The sequence below is a fragment of the Schistocerca nitens genome, chromosome 7 (genome assembly GCF_023898315.1).
Source record: "Schistocerca nitens isolate TAMUIC-IGC-003100 chromosome 7, iqSchNite1.1, whole genome shotgun sequence".
In the NCBI taxonomy this organism is placed as follows: Eukaryota; Metazoa; Arthropoda; class Insecta; order Orthoptera; family Acrididae; genus Schistocerca; species Schistocerca nitens.
In genome coordinates this window covers 485,438,097-485,451,997 of record NC_064620.1, presented here as the reverse complement: position 1 = coordinate 485,451,997, position 13,901 = coordinate 485,438,097, and the positions used below count along the sequence as shown (strand labels likewise).

Genomic DNA, 13,901 nt, shown 5'->3' with positions numbered 1-13,901 from the left:
AGCTGAACAACCTCCAGAATTTCATAGGCCTACATCTACTGATCCCTGCAGTTCTCCCAGTATCAGAGTTCTTTCTCAACCATTCCCGAGCTAACCAATGTTTCATTATGTTCTGGAACTTCTGATTTGTCATTTGAAAGCTTATTATTGGAAACAGTCTGACAGTGTAGTCCCACTGGTAAAACAAAGAAGAAAAGGATTGCACCAGGAGCTGAAGTTATCACTTTTCAAGATGCCATCTATAAAGAAAAAGATTTTAAAGGAAACAAGAATAATAAGGAGAAAGAAAAACAAAAAAGCATTATTGGCATAAAAAGGGCTTGGTAATGAAAAGTAAATCTTCCAAACAAAGTGCTGTTACTTTATTCGAAATGGCATCTCAGAATGTTATAGAAAAAAAAATCCCTGATTGCTCATGTGGGTAACAAGGAAAAAAGACTGTAAGTTGAATCAACAAGTGAAGAATGTGAAACTGAAGGAGGCCTACCTTTAATAAGTAGTGATGAAGAAAATGGGACCATAATAACAATGGACGATCTCAGGAAAGAAATGATAAACTGTGAAGAAGAAGAGGCAAAGTTTTTTGAAGTCAAAGATAAAATTACAGTTGGAAACTACGTTCTGGTAGCTTCTGCAACAAAATGTAAGAAAGTTCATTTTATTGGCAACGTTACCAAAATTAGTGATTTAGGAGATCCAGAAGTGATTTTCCTCAGATGCAAAAATAAGACAAAGCATGGCACCACATCCTACTGGCCTGATAGAAGAGATGAGACGGAAGTTCCATCCTCTGATGTCATTTCAGTGCTGCCTGAGCCTACTTTGGGTCACAAGGGAGACCTGACATTTGGTGTTACATTTGATTCATACAACGTTCAGTGACTAAATAATAGTTAGGGCCTAAGTGTGAATATAATAAGTTGAATTAGGGCAGTTTAGCTTTAAACACAAATTGCCTACAACTTTAGTTCAATTTCCATGAAAAATAATAGAAAGTGAACTTATAAAGTGAATTTTTCTTTTCTCTTGAGGCTAGATATTTTATTATTTTTGTTAAATTGCCTACTAAAGAAAAAATTACTTTTGTAGAATTTAAACTAATAAATTACTGGCCTAAAACAAAAATAAATCATCTATGATGCATTCTGTTTCAGTCTTTTATGGTTTAGGCTAACACTTATTTTTTAGTTTAGCTAACATTTTCTGTGTATTTCATAATATACAAAGAGGTGTGTGCAAAAAAGTTCATATCTTGAGTAAAATTTAAGATATTTTAATAATTTAAAAACCTTCAAATTCAGTAAAAATTGGGTAATCAGGTCACTTATCCCAAGTCTCTTTTACAATGCTCTGTATGGGTACAACAATGCGGGGCTACACTTGCCCCGAACCATGGGGCTAGTGTAACCTCACAATACATAATTTTGAAAACAATTATTTGACCATATTATTTTTTTTTCAAAAACAAAATGTGTATTGTTTAAAAGTCAGTAAGTCAAACTTTAAGCATGAGAACTTTCAAAATCATATCTTCAATAACAAGTTGGCAATTTGGTGTCAAAGTTGAACTATGCCAAAACGTGGTTACACTTACCCCACTTCACCCTACTTAAACCTAACTAACCTAAGGACATCACACACATCCATGCCCGAGGCAGGATTCGAACCTGCGACCGTAGCAGTCGCGCGGTTCCAGACTACAGCGCCTAGAACCGCATGGCCACCGCGGCCGGCCTATCAACTATCAAGTAATTTTAAATGGACTATAGTATGACGACTGGCACCTCTGTCAATTTCCATTTGTCGACTGTCATAGAATTGACTTAACATTATTCTTGAATCCAACCATGACTTCGAGTTCTCCAGGAAGGTTTCGCATAAATGTTGCGAATTAACTGTACGCGATTTCGTCGTCATGCAGAAGTGAGGTGGGCTGTCGACAGCGCCAGTGTGACCAAGTTGTCAACGTGTTCTAACATCTGGACACTGTCGAACTGTGAAATTCTGTGTCTTCTATTGCCGGTATGACCGACGCATGTTCCACTAAAACAAGTCAGTTTGTGGTATTGCGAGCATTTGGAGCCAGGTGTTCACAAGGACTATATTTGCAGGGGGTGTGAATGGCCTTTCTGTCACGAACTGGTCTCCCCCGAATTCACAGTCCCCTCATATCTAGGGGGACCGGGGGAGGAGTAAGAAGGAAAGCAGTGTGATGTGCTCGTGAACCAGCATTGAGCTGAACTCCAGGTGAATGTCCGGACTGTTCTTTCCTCCGCGACGTAACACTGGTGCTTACATCAGTACTCCACAACTGTCAAACGTTGTGTGGTATGGCGGAGGGTCTCAGCGCTGTGCTAACCGATATTCCATCTTCATCCACGATTTGATTGGGTTGATTGTTTTCTTGGTACGGGCATCCTTACGAAGTGAAAAATGTGAGCTAGGACTTAAAACCAATGAAAAAGTATTTCACTTTCATCATCGGCCGTGATTCTCATTAGTGTGTTGAAATAAAGTATTGTCATTATGTTTTTCTATCTGAGAATACCGCAGATTTAGTGGGTCACAAAGAGCCACTGTAGCCGCAAAAGGCTAATCTTACCGTTGTGTTGCAGTACACAATTAAATAGTGCACAACGGTTGTGCCATTACAAGTGCTTGACGTAACAAGTGCTTGACATTTGCTTCTAAAATGGGACCAAGTGGTAAAAGAAATAGGGTAGGCAAAATAAAACTGGCTCGGAAAATATTTACAAGATTGACACGAAACTGACCCTTTTTCATGAACAAGAGAACTGCCCATTTCAGAAAATGCTGGAAACCTAGATTTGCATATAACAGTCGGCTGCTGTGACACGTCTGCACCTGCGCAACTCCCACGTACACTGAACCGAGTACTATCCTCTATCAGTACGTCTGAGTGAGCGAGAGAAGGAGACGTGATCAGAGACCAGTTGAGTGCAACACATTGTCGAGCGTTATGGGAAGCAGAATTCGTGGAAAACGTGCGCGGATCTGCTTGCGCAAGAGTTTAAGAGTGGAAGTGTTTTGACAAAACTTCCAACAAAGTCTGAATTGCAATACGTGGTGGAAAAATCGCGCGAAACGGGGTCTGCGGTCATTAAAAGCCGTAACTATCCGAAAAGAGTACGAACAGCAGAAAACTTTAGTGTAATAAAAGAAAGCCTGGAACAAAGTCCGAGGAAATACTAATGCCGTTTATCTGTGCAAGTGGGAATTAAGAGGTCCTCGTGCCGAAACACTTAAAACACTGGCCAAGTGTGAGGAGGGCTCGCGCACAGAGGACTCCGTCAGAACGTAATTATGTATATGGACAGTTCATCCATTCCTGGAATCTAGGATCTCGACAATTTTTGCCTGTTATCGACAATGATACTGGCAGGATATCGGTCCCAGAGATTCCAAGAACTGTAAAATGTTATAATTCAAGTTTGAAATCGGATAACAAATGACAAAAGAAATATTTTTTGTCTAATATAATTTCAAATTAACAATTTTCTGATCTTTTCCCAAACTTTTACCGTGAAATCTTTCTTCTTGACAAGTTTCATGATTCTACGACAAGGGGAAATACCCTGTAGGTTTTAATGAGTGAGCTTGCGAGTATAAAAATACATGACATAAATAGCCTTTTTTGTTGCACTGATTTAGAAGCTTCAGTTTTTTAGACCGCCATGGGATCTTTCTACTTGCCAAGTTTAATGATTCGACGTCAAGAAGAAATGCCTTGTAGGTTTTAATGAGCGACTTTGCGAGTATAAAAATATTTGACATGAGTGGTCGAATCTTTTAATTGCATTGAGTTAGAAGCTTCATGCTTTTACGCCGACAAGGGACCGTAAAACTTAATATGTGACATAAATTTCAACTTGATACGTCAAACCGTTCCTGAGAAAAAAGGTTTTGAACAGTAAGTCATACAGACAGACGGGCAACAAAACGATCCATTATGGGTTCCGTTTTTACCGATTGAGGTATGGAACTGTAAAATGACCATCTGTGTCCTTAAAAATTATCCTCATTCACTCGCAAGTCGCCGTAGTGGCGTTAAAGAACTTGTGGAGCGGCGGCCGAACCGCCCCGCGAGATGTCTCCCGGCTACCAATGCCATACGCTCATTATTATTATGGTAGGGCATGAGCAAATCCTCCAGACAAACGTTCACGTGTCGAGTTCTGCCGATGGTTTTTGAGTGAAGTGTAATCAGGTCTTTCTGTACCTCAGTTATTCATTTCTTCAGATGAAGCCTGATTCGGCCTGTCAGGTTGTCTTAACTCACAGAACATGCACCGTTATGCATTAGAAAATCCACATCAGCACTCTGAAGAGTCGTTGCGTAGCCTCAAGATTAGTGTTTGGTGCTCAATGTTTGGTGTCTGCATCGTAACACGATCCTTTCACCAAACTCTTAATTCTAACCAGTATGTCCAGAACTTTTTAAGCTGTATGTAGATCAGCTTACAGACGTCGAAAGACAAGGAATATTTTCAGTTAGCAGGAGCAACAGTACAGTCTTGGCAACTTTGTCGCGAATGCTTGAGATGCTCGGTGAAAGAGGGGAATCAGCAGAGTTTGCGCTAACCACCTCGATCGCTTGGTCTCTTTCTATGTGATTTTTACGTGTGAGACAAATCGAAGAGTCAAGTGTATTCAAATAATCCTTGCATACTGGAACAGTTAAGGCAGACCACTGAAAATGCTGTTGCTGCTATCCCTCAGGCAGAGCCGCTGCGCGTGTCTCACACGGAAAACACTGACGGAAGAGGAAAGTGTTGCACAATGACCACTCTCAGCGAATGCTAACAAACTGGTACTCCAGTATTTCTATTCCTACGGGATTTGTTGATTGAAATATCAGCCTTATGAGAGTTTGTTTTCAGCATTTTTGATACACGAAAAGAAAAAATCATTCCCACTGATGAAGAATAAAGCAGTTGGATTTGTCTAACGTTACTGCAACTGTTTACGTTGTGATCGCAACACAACCTACCCCAGAAGAGGTGCACGTGCATCTTAATTTGTATATCTGCAACTACGGAAAAAAGAGACCGAAAAACAAAGAGGAATTCTAATTACTTTAGTTCGTTCGACACATTGCAGAAATACATTTTGTGCCCCACAGATTGTCGGTTTTGTAAATAAATGCATATCAGTAGAACCCTGTGACAATACGGTGCTACACCTCTTATAAGATCTGGCTCGTAGGTTTGTGGGGGTCGAAGGGACCAGACTACAAAGGCCATCGGTCCTATAAGATCTGATTAAAGCAGTATGTTTCCTGTGTCGTCCTCACATCATACACAAAGCGATGAAATTAAAGTATCGTGACAATTATGCGACACGTAAAAGCCTAGTACCCCTGCGACGGCTACGTTAAAATGTACGTAAGCGCCTGAAACCTCTGCACATTTACCCGATAATACGTTTTAGAAGTGGAATATAAAAAATTATTGTTAGTCAACAGCGGCCAGATGTGCAACTGCTTATACTGCCCTTAGAATTTCTGAACACCAACTGACACTTTCCGCCAGTAGTTCGTTGTCATGAGGCAAGGTATGAGGAAAGTGGCTACCACTTTTCACTGCTCATGTTCTGGCAGTTGATACAATTCGTGAAACAACTGTGAAGTAGCTGCATTATATGTAAGCCGGCCGCTGTGGCCGAACGGTTATAGGCGCTTCAGTCCGGAAGCGCGCTGCTGCTACAGTGGCAGATTCGAATCCTGTCTCGGGCATGGTTGTATGTGATGTCCTTAGGTTAGTTAGGTTTAAGTAGTTCTAAGTCTAGGGGACTGCTGACCTCAGATGGTAAGTCCCATAGTGCTTAGAACCATTTGAATTTGCCATATATGTAAATCTGTATCCGGGAATTAACTTTGCTTTAGCACAGTGAGTAATAGCTACTGCTTAGCGTTCCGAAGCATTGACACACGAATGATAAATTACATAGAGTAGTGTTTTTGAAAAAAGATTGTTATCATTGTGTACAGCAAATGACAAAATCGAAGTTCTTTTAATTCAGCACTTGCTTGACCCCCAGTGATACAAAGAAAATAAATAAAGAGCAAGAGATCTACATCATATTTCTAAATCTAGAGTATAACATAAGGTGCTGTAAAATTTGGATTAGAGATGAAAGGAAAAGTTTGGCGTCTTGTACGATTGGGATGCCATCAGACTTTGTACTGGAGGACGCTGTTGGCTATCAGGGATTGTAACGTCGGACGAAAGGGGCCCACAGTACAGCTGTCATCGGTGAAAAGCGATACCATTTACAACCGTCTCCTCGGTATATGGCAGCCACCGACCACACACGTGTACTACTGCTCACCGCACGTGACAAGGCACAGAGATCAGCGGGAGCGCGCGCGCGCGCGCGCGCACGCTCACACACACACACACACACACACACACACACACCGTCATGGGAGGTTCGATGAATGGAAAAACGATCACCTGGAATAATTAATCAGGGTACATTCATGAAGATGGTACTTACATCTAAAACCAGAGGAAACAATGCGTCCTTCTTGCCATCGGAGCACCGTACAGGAAAGAGATGGAGGTATCCTCGTGTGAAGGATGTTTACATTCGATTAAATAGCGACGCTGACACGTCTGCTGTTATCTCCCACCGGCTAACGATTCAGAAATCAATTGACCAATCATTCAGTTTCCCGTCTACAGGACCATGGTTGGCGAACTTTACTCTCAGCACGACAATGAACCATCTCATCTCTTCCGAAATATCGTATGATGGTTTGAGGCTATTACATGCTCCACGGTCATGAGGGAACTTTAGCCCCTACTCCCAAAAACTCTGATAACTTGACGTCAAACACCATCGAGTAAGACCTGAGCGACTTGCACCGAGATCCGGCCAGTTCTATGAGTTATGCGCAGAAATGAAATGAAATGATCGTATGGCATTGTTGGCCGGGAGGCCCCAATCGGGGGAGTTCGGTCGCCGTATTGCAAGTCCTTTTTAGGTGATGCCATATCGGCGACTTGCGACTCAATGATGATGGACACACAACACCCAGTCCCCTTCCGGGAATCGAACCCGGGCCCCCTGCGTGATAAGCGGTAACGCTACCGTTACGCTACGCAGGCGGACTATGAGCAGAAATTGATCATTTATGGATCATGTTGGTTCCCCAACGCTTTTAGTGTCTCGTGCAGCCGGTGCCGCAACGCATCGCCACTGGGTGCTACACTGTATCAGGTGTAACGACCTAATTTTACTGCCCATTAGTATACATAATATGGTACGGGTGGGTACCTGAAGAACTGCTGTTCAGATATATCCTACGAGAGTGCGTATACAGATCAGCTACGTTGGCTACGGAAAGAGCGTAGCGAGTAGCGGAAAGATGACATGCTAAAAATGTTCAATGACGACGTGTCAGCACGCAGAGAAGATTTCTCATGGCAATATGGAGACGAATGTGATTTCACAGTGAAATGAACACCCTTAGCTGCTTACAGGCGTTTGACATACGTCAACGGGGACAGATGAAAATGTGTGCCCCAACCGGGACTCGAACACGGGATCTCCTGCTTACATGGCAGACGCTCTATCCATCTGAGCCACCGAGGACATGGATGGATAGATCGTCTGCCATGTAAGCAGGAGAGCCCGGGTTCGAGTCCCGGTCGGGGCACACATTTTCATCTGACCCCGTTGACGTGTGTCAACGTCTGTAAGCAACTAAGGGTGTTCATTTCATTGTAATTACATTCTAACGAGCTGCATGGTCACCGATGGTATCTGTTCTTTCGGACAGATACCATACATATATATATATATATATATATATATATATATATATATATATATATATATATATATATATATAAGGCTCACCGGCCACTTGACCATCTTCTTCTTCTGTGCGAATGCACAAACAGTGCCCGAACTCTTACGGGATTCGGCAACGCGCCGCGAGTAATGAGTATAATGGGAGGGGGCACTACGAATGTAGTGCGGGACAATACGTTGAGAATGTGGGTTTCGCCGGAGGAGTGCTAGAGATAAATCCCTGCAGTCGCGCTATCCTCTGTGTCCTCGGTGGCTCAGATGGATAGAGCGTCTGCCATGCAAGCAGGAGATCCTGGGTTCGAGTCCCGGTCGGGGCACACATTTTCATATGTCCCCGTTGACGTATGTCAACGCCTGTAAGCAGCTAAGGGTGTTCATTTCATTGTAATTTCATTCTAATGAGCTGCATGGTCATCTTAGTATATATATATGAATGTGTTTATTTTGATATACGGCTTCCGAATATTGCTGAGAGGATGGTATCACATTTGGCTGGAAACACCCTTGATGTGTTATGTTGGTTAAAATTACCAAAAATTTGGAACTTTCGGAAATAATGTTATGTAGATGATGTATTTGTCTCCTGTGTTCGTGCTCCACTGTTGTTTACATTGTTCTCCCATTTCTGTTCAACCCTTGCCTTTACACAAGCATCATATTTTGGCGTTCACGGAGCATACTGATTTATCAATGTAACATGTTAAAACAATCGACAACATTCACCGCGCCTCCGTAGCATTTTCTCTGCCCGCCTAACAAAGCCAATCAGAGGGAAGCGTTGCTTTTGCTGTATATTTTTGAGAGCGTGTTGAAAAGTAATGGCTGAGAGTTTCTTACGATAAAATTATTTATACTATTTTTAAATAAAACAAACGTTATTAACGGTTTTCATCTTTATTCTTCATGTATACATATTTATTTCTCAGACGATGAACACTTTTCTCCCAATGAGAGACCGGTTTGTTGGTACCATAACTGCAGAATGTTTGACTTTATTGACGGAGCCACACCCTCACCTCTGCTTACACTGCTTCATCAGTATCAAAGTGAAGTCCTCGAAGGTGTTTTTCAGTTTTGCAAAGGGATGAAAATCGGATGGTGGATGATCGATGACAGTGAACCCAAGGCGTCGGATTGTTGCAGATGTCGCAGCGCTCGTTTGTGGCCTGGCATTGTCGTGCTGAAGGAGAGGCTGCGGACGAACGTTTTCTACGGTTAGAAACTCGATTACAGCACGCTGTTTCTCACGCACTGACATAGTTAAGTGACACGCCGCCATGTTACACGCTGTAATTCGGAGCTCTCTAGCAACAAAGGGGTGCAAATATGTAGTCACGAAGAAAAAAGACGCAGACTGTTAATAACGTTTCTTGTATTTAAAAATCTTTAAGTACTTTCACACACAAAATTCGGAGCACTACTTTTCACCACGCCCTCCTATTATTATTTGCGTGCTTCCTGTATTATTTTACAAAATTCGCGTGCTGGTGTAAGAAACATTTGTAGACACTCTGATCAGCTGTGGTCGGGCTGCGCTTATCAGCGAGTGCCGTAAACGACGCAAAGTCTGACGCCGAGTGTGACGCCATGTTTGGCCTCGGATGAATGATTGCTCGCGCGTCATTACTGAACTGTTGTCGCCACCACTGCGGCCATCAGGATGACCACAACGACGTAAAAGTTTCTAGGACATTTATCCCAGCGCTGAATATTAGAAACGACCACACGAATGTACGCCTTTTCCACAGCGCAAAAATCTTTAACTGAAGGATCTTATAAGTTCATTAGTTCCCAATAACTGTAACATTCTAACGTAAGATTTTTGGCAACGTTTAGAACTTTCCAAGTAGTCAGTGAGAGAGCAGCATAAGTGGGAGGCATTGTATCAAACCATGATATCAATAGAGAGACGAAAACGGCCGTCGCAGTGACAAAAATAAAAGCAAAAAATCTCCAGAATAATAAAAATAAATTTGTGCCACATGCTATATAGACCTAGGGCTACGCTACAGATCAGCCTGTCACCGCAATGTTCAATCCAAGAAACAGCTTCTTGTCATATGACGTTCGTTAGCTTCACCAACTTAGAAGTGTCAGCTTTCAACCTAACCTACTCATCATGCTGAGCTGCAAACCAATCTATCATCAAATTTTTCGTTCCATGCGTGTAGAAAAAACTGTCGAAACTGTGTTGGGGAAAATTTAACGAAACCTCGAATAACCTGCTAAGAACATCAGACGGTTTAAACTGCAACTCTCGAAGCACCTCGTCTCGTTTCTCGCCTCTCATTGACTACCTTATAGCCTAGCTACACGAAACTATGCGTCCTAGAGGAAAAGGGCCCTGTCTGGTACTGCGCCTGATCTAGATTTTTAACCTTTGAAATCATAAATACTATCATTCTACAAGTCTTCAAGTGTCTAACGGGAATTTGTACATAACAAGAATAGATATTGATATATCATTGAATCATATGGGAAATCCAAACCTGCCTCCATTATCGACAAAGTTGCCTATTTCGCCTGACTGGATGTAAGCAAACAACTCAGTTGTTTGGTTGTGTCACTGCATCGTGATCATCCCATGACTCTCGAACTAACACCGTAACATTCATTCTGCCTGTCGGTACACTATCTAGGTCGATAAGCTTCCCACCGTAAATTACCACGGTTTATTTGGTGGCGCTCAGGCACAACACTGACGGGTACATCCGCTGAGGGCGTGATAGCGCTTAGCGGGTGATATCACATCTCGGTACCCGGAAGTAGGCCAGACATCCAGGCTTATCTTGTGTGATAATATGAGTCTCCCAGTGAGATTAACTAAGCCGACATCAAGGTCATTACATATGAAGAATCCCAAACTGAAATCGGCGTCATTTTCTTATACAGGGGAAACAATTACAATAATTTTTTCTAAATATTAGTAACGATGATAGATGACTTAATGTAGGTACCATGAAGGCCGATCGGTCGCGAAATAGAAACCACTATGAAAATCAAAAATGTTTTATTTGCAACAGTTAGCTACACTGTCCAGCTACTTCTCAACATAGTCACCGCTCTGACACCCGTCTTAGAATTGTACCATCTTTCCAATACCCTCGTCATAGGAGGCACCCGCCTGTGCTTTGTGCCAGTTCTCTAGCCTGATCTATAGTTTGTTGCCTATGCAAAATGTTGTCTTCATAGCCAGCGGCTCAAGTGAGCAGAGATGAATCATAGGGGGTGCCAATTACGAGCTGTATTGTGGGCGATCAGACACTCCCTTCGAAAACACTGCAAGAGCATCTTCACTGCCCCTGCAGAGTGTGGCCGAGAATTACTGTCACGAAGTAGGAAACGCATGACAGTTGTGTTATGTGAACTTTGTGACATCAGGCAAAATCTCTCAGCAGACCCTCATACCTGGCGGAAGACGAAGTGACGTGATCAACAGGCATGCTAGATACACTGCCCAAGACAGCTGTGCAAAACTTCATGGGAATTTCACTGTGGTTTCCACTTCGCATCCGATTGGGCCTTACTTTCCGGATAGCCCTCATATACTGAATAAATGCTTAGATTCTTACGATAAACTGAATTAAGCTGTTTGCTTAAAAATGATGTATCCTCGGAAACTACCTTCTACTCACAACGAGAGAAATAGCTCCTGTACCGAGTCTTTCGAGGTAAGTCCTCCAAACACAGTTGCACCTCGAAGCTTGTGCGTCCCTAGTGGCTGGATTTCTTTTTACTCTATATTACCCTCATTTCACACTTACCTACATCTGTATTAGCATTTCGGAAGTCATCATACGACGTGTGAGGGAGCGTACGGGCTGTCGGTACAAATAAGTGAAAGATCGTCTACACTGGGCATTATACGCGCAATGTAAACTGGTCGCTAAACTTGCTGTCATGGCATACGGTTCAATTTGAACATCAATAAATTTAGAAGATCGTGATTTCTTTGACGCTTACATTTGCTCAAATTTCCACAGCAAGGAAGAAAGTTTGTAGGGAGCACGCTCTGGAAAAGAATTCAATTTTGGTAATAGCCCTAAGGTTGTGGAGAAACAGTCAGAGAGCTGGCGAGAAGTTTATAAAAAGTCTGGAGAAGCCTGTGAAATTTTCATCCATCCGAGAGGCATTTTCGATAATTCAATAATTAAGAGTATTGCGTATGAAAGCCACATACCTGGCCTCCAAGACGTGATCTGATATATACACTCCTGGAAATGGAAAAAAGAACACATTGACACCGGTGTGTCAGACCCACCATACTTGCTCCGGACACTGCGAGAGGGCTGTACAAGCAATGATCACACGCACGGCACAGCGGACACACCAGGAACCGCGGTGTTGGCCGTCGAATGGCGTTAGCTGCGCAGCGTTTGTGCACCGCCGCCGTCAGTGTCAGCCAGTTTGCCGTGGCATACGGAGCTCCATCGCAGTCTTTAACACTGGTAGCATGCCGCGACAGCGTGGACGTGAACCGTATGTGCAGTTGACGGACTTTGAGCGAGGGCGTATAGTGGGCATGCGGGAGGCCGGGTGGACGTACCGCCGAGTTGCTCAACACGTGGGGCGTGAGGTCTCCACAGTACATCGATGTTGTCGCCAGTGGTCGGCGGAATGTGCACGTGCCCGTCGGCCTGGGACCGGACGGTAGCGACGCACGGATGCACGCCAAGACCGTAGGATCCTACGCAGTGCCGTAGGGGACCGCACCGCCACTTCCCAGCAAATTAGGGACACTGTTGCTCCTGGGGTATCGGCGAGGACCATTCGCAACCGTCTCCATGAAGCTGGGCTACGGTCCCGCACACCGTTAGGCCGTCTTCCGCTCACGCCTCAACATCGTGCAGCCCGCCTCCAGTGGTGTCGCGACAGGCGTGAATGGAGGGACGAATGGAGACGTGTCGTCTTCAGCGATGAGAGTCGCTTCTGCCTTGGTGCCAATGATGGTCGTATGCGTGTTTGGCGCCGTGCAGGTGAGCGCCACAATCAGGACTGCATACGACCGAGGCACACAGGGCCAACACCCGGCATCATGGTGTGGGGAGCGATCTCCTACCCTGGCCGTACACCACTGGTGATCGTCGAGGGGACACTGAATAGTGCACGGTACATCCAAACCGTCATCGAACCCATCGTTCTACCATTCCTAGACCGGCAAGGGAACTTGCTGTTCCAACAGGACAATGCACGTCCGCATGTATCCCGTGCCACCCAACGTGCTCTAGAAGGTGTAAGTCAACTACCCTGGCCAGCAAGATCTCCGGATCTGTCCCCCATTGAGCATGTTTGGGACTGGATGAAGCGTCGTCTCACGCGGTCTGCACGTCCAGCACGAACGCTGGTCCAACTGAGGCGCCAGGTGGAAATGGCATGGCAAGCCGTTCCACAGGACTACATCCAGCATCTCTACGATCGTCTCCATGGGAGAATAGCAGCCTGCATTGCTGCGAAAGGTGGATATACACTTTTACTAGTGCCGACATTGTGCATGCTCTGTTGCCTGTGTCTATGTGCCTGTGGTTCTGTCAGTGTGATCATGTGATGTATCTGACCCCAGGAATGTGTCAATAAAGTTTCCCCTTCCTGGGACAATGAATTCACGGTGTTCTTATTTCAATTTCCAGGAGTGTAGTTTTAACTAGAGAGACAATCAACAACAGAATTCCGTAAAGGTCTAAAATCCTTTATGCAGTCCTCTAAAGGATAATGAGTACTAAAATTAGTCTTAATAATTACAATATTATAAGCTTACCAAATACAGCTGCTCCTTACAGGATGATCATAAAAGATATTATTATATACAAACTTGTGTGTGTGTGTGTGTGTGTGTGAGAGAGAGAGAGAGAGAGAGAGAGAGAGAGAGCACCATTAGATCTACCGTAAATACGCACAGAAAGTCACAGAAGTACTTGAAAAGATAGATCTCAAACTTGTTATGTAGTTGTTTGCATAGCTCAAGAGATGAATGAGAAACACCCGATAGGTAATAATGAAAATGATGACATTCTGGTTGTAATGCTAGATGGTGTCTATAAAGCCACTCGAAGTATGAACAC

At 43.7% G+C, this 13,901-nt stretch overlaps 1 protein-coding gene and 1 non-coding gene across 3 annotated transcripts in view; one reads left to right on the top strand and one right to left on the bottom strand.

Annotated features, from left to right (window-relative positions):
• Positions 1-13,901, bottom strand: part of LOC126195345 (ATP-binding cassette sub-family G member 1-like) — a 359,577-nt gene that overhangs the window by 105,556 nt on the left and 240,120 nt on the right. The window lies entirely within an intron of this gene.
• Positions 8,086-8,159, top strand: Trnaa-ugc (transfer RNA alanine (anticodon UGC)). Its single transcript has one exon. It is a non-coding gene; the product is annotated as a tRNA-Ala (tRNA).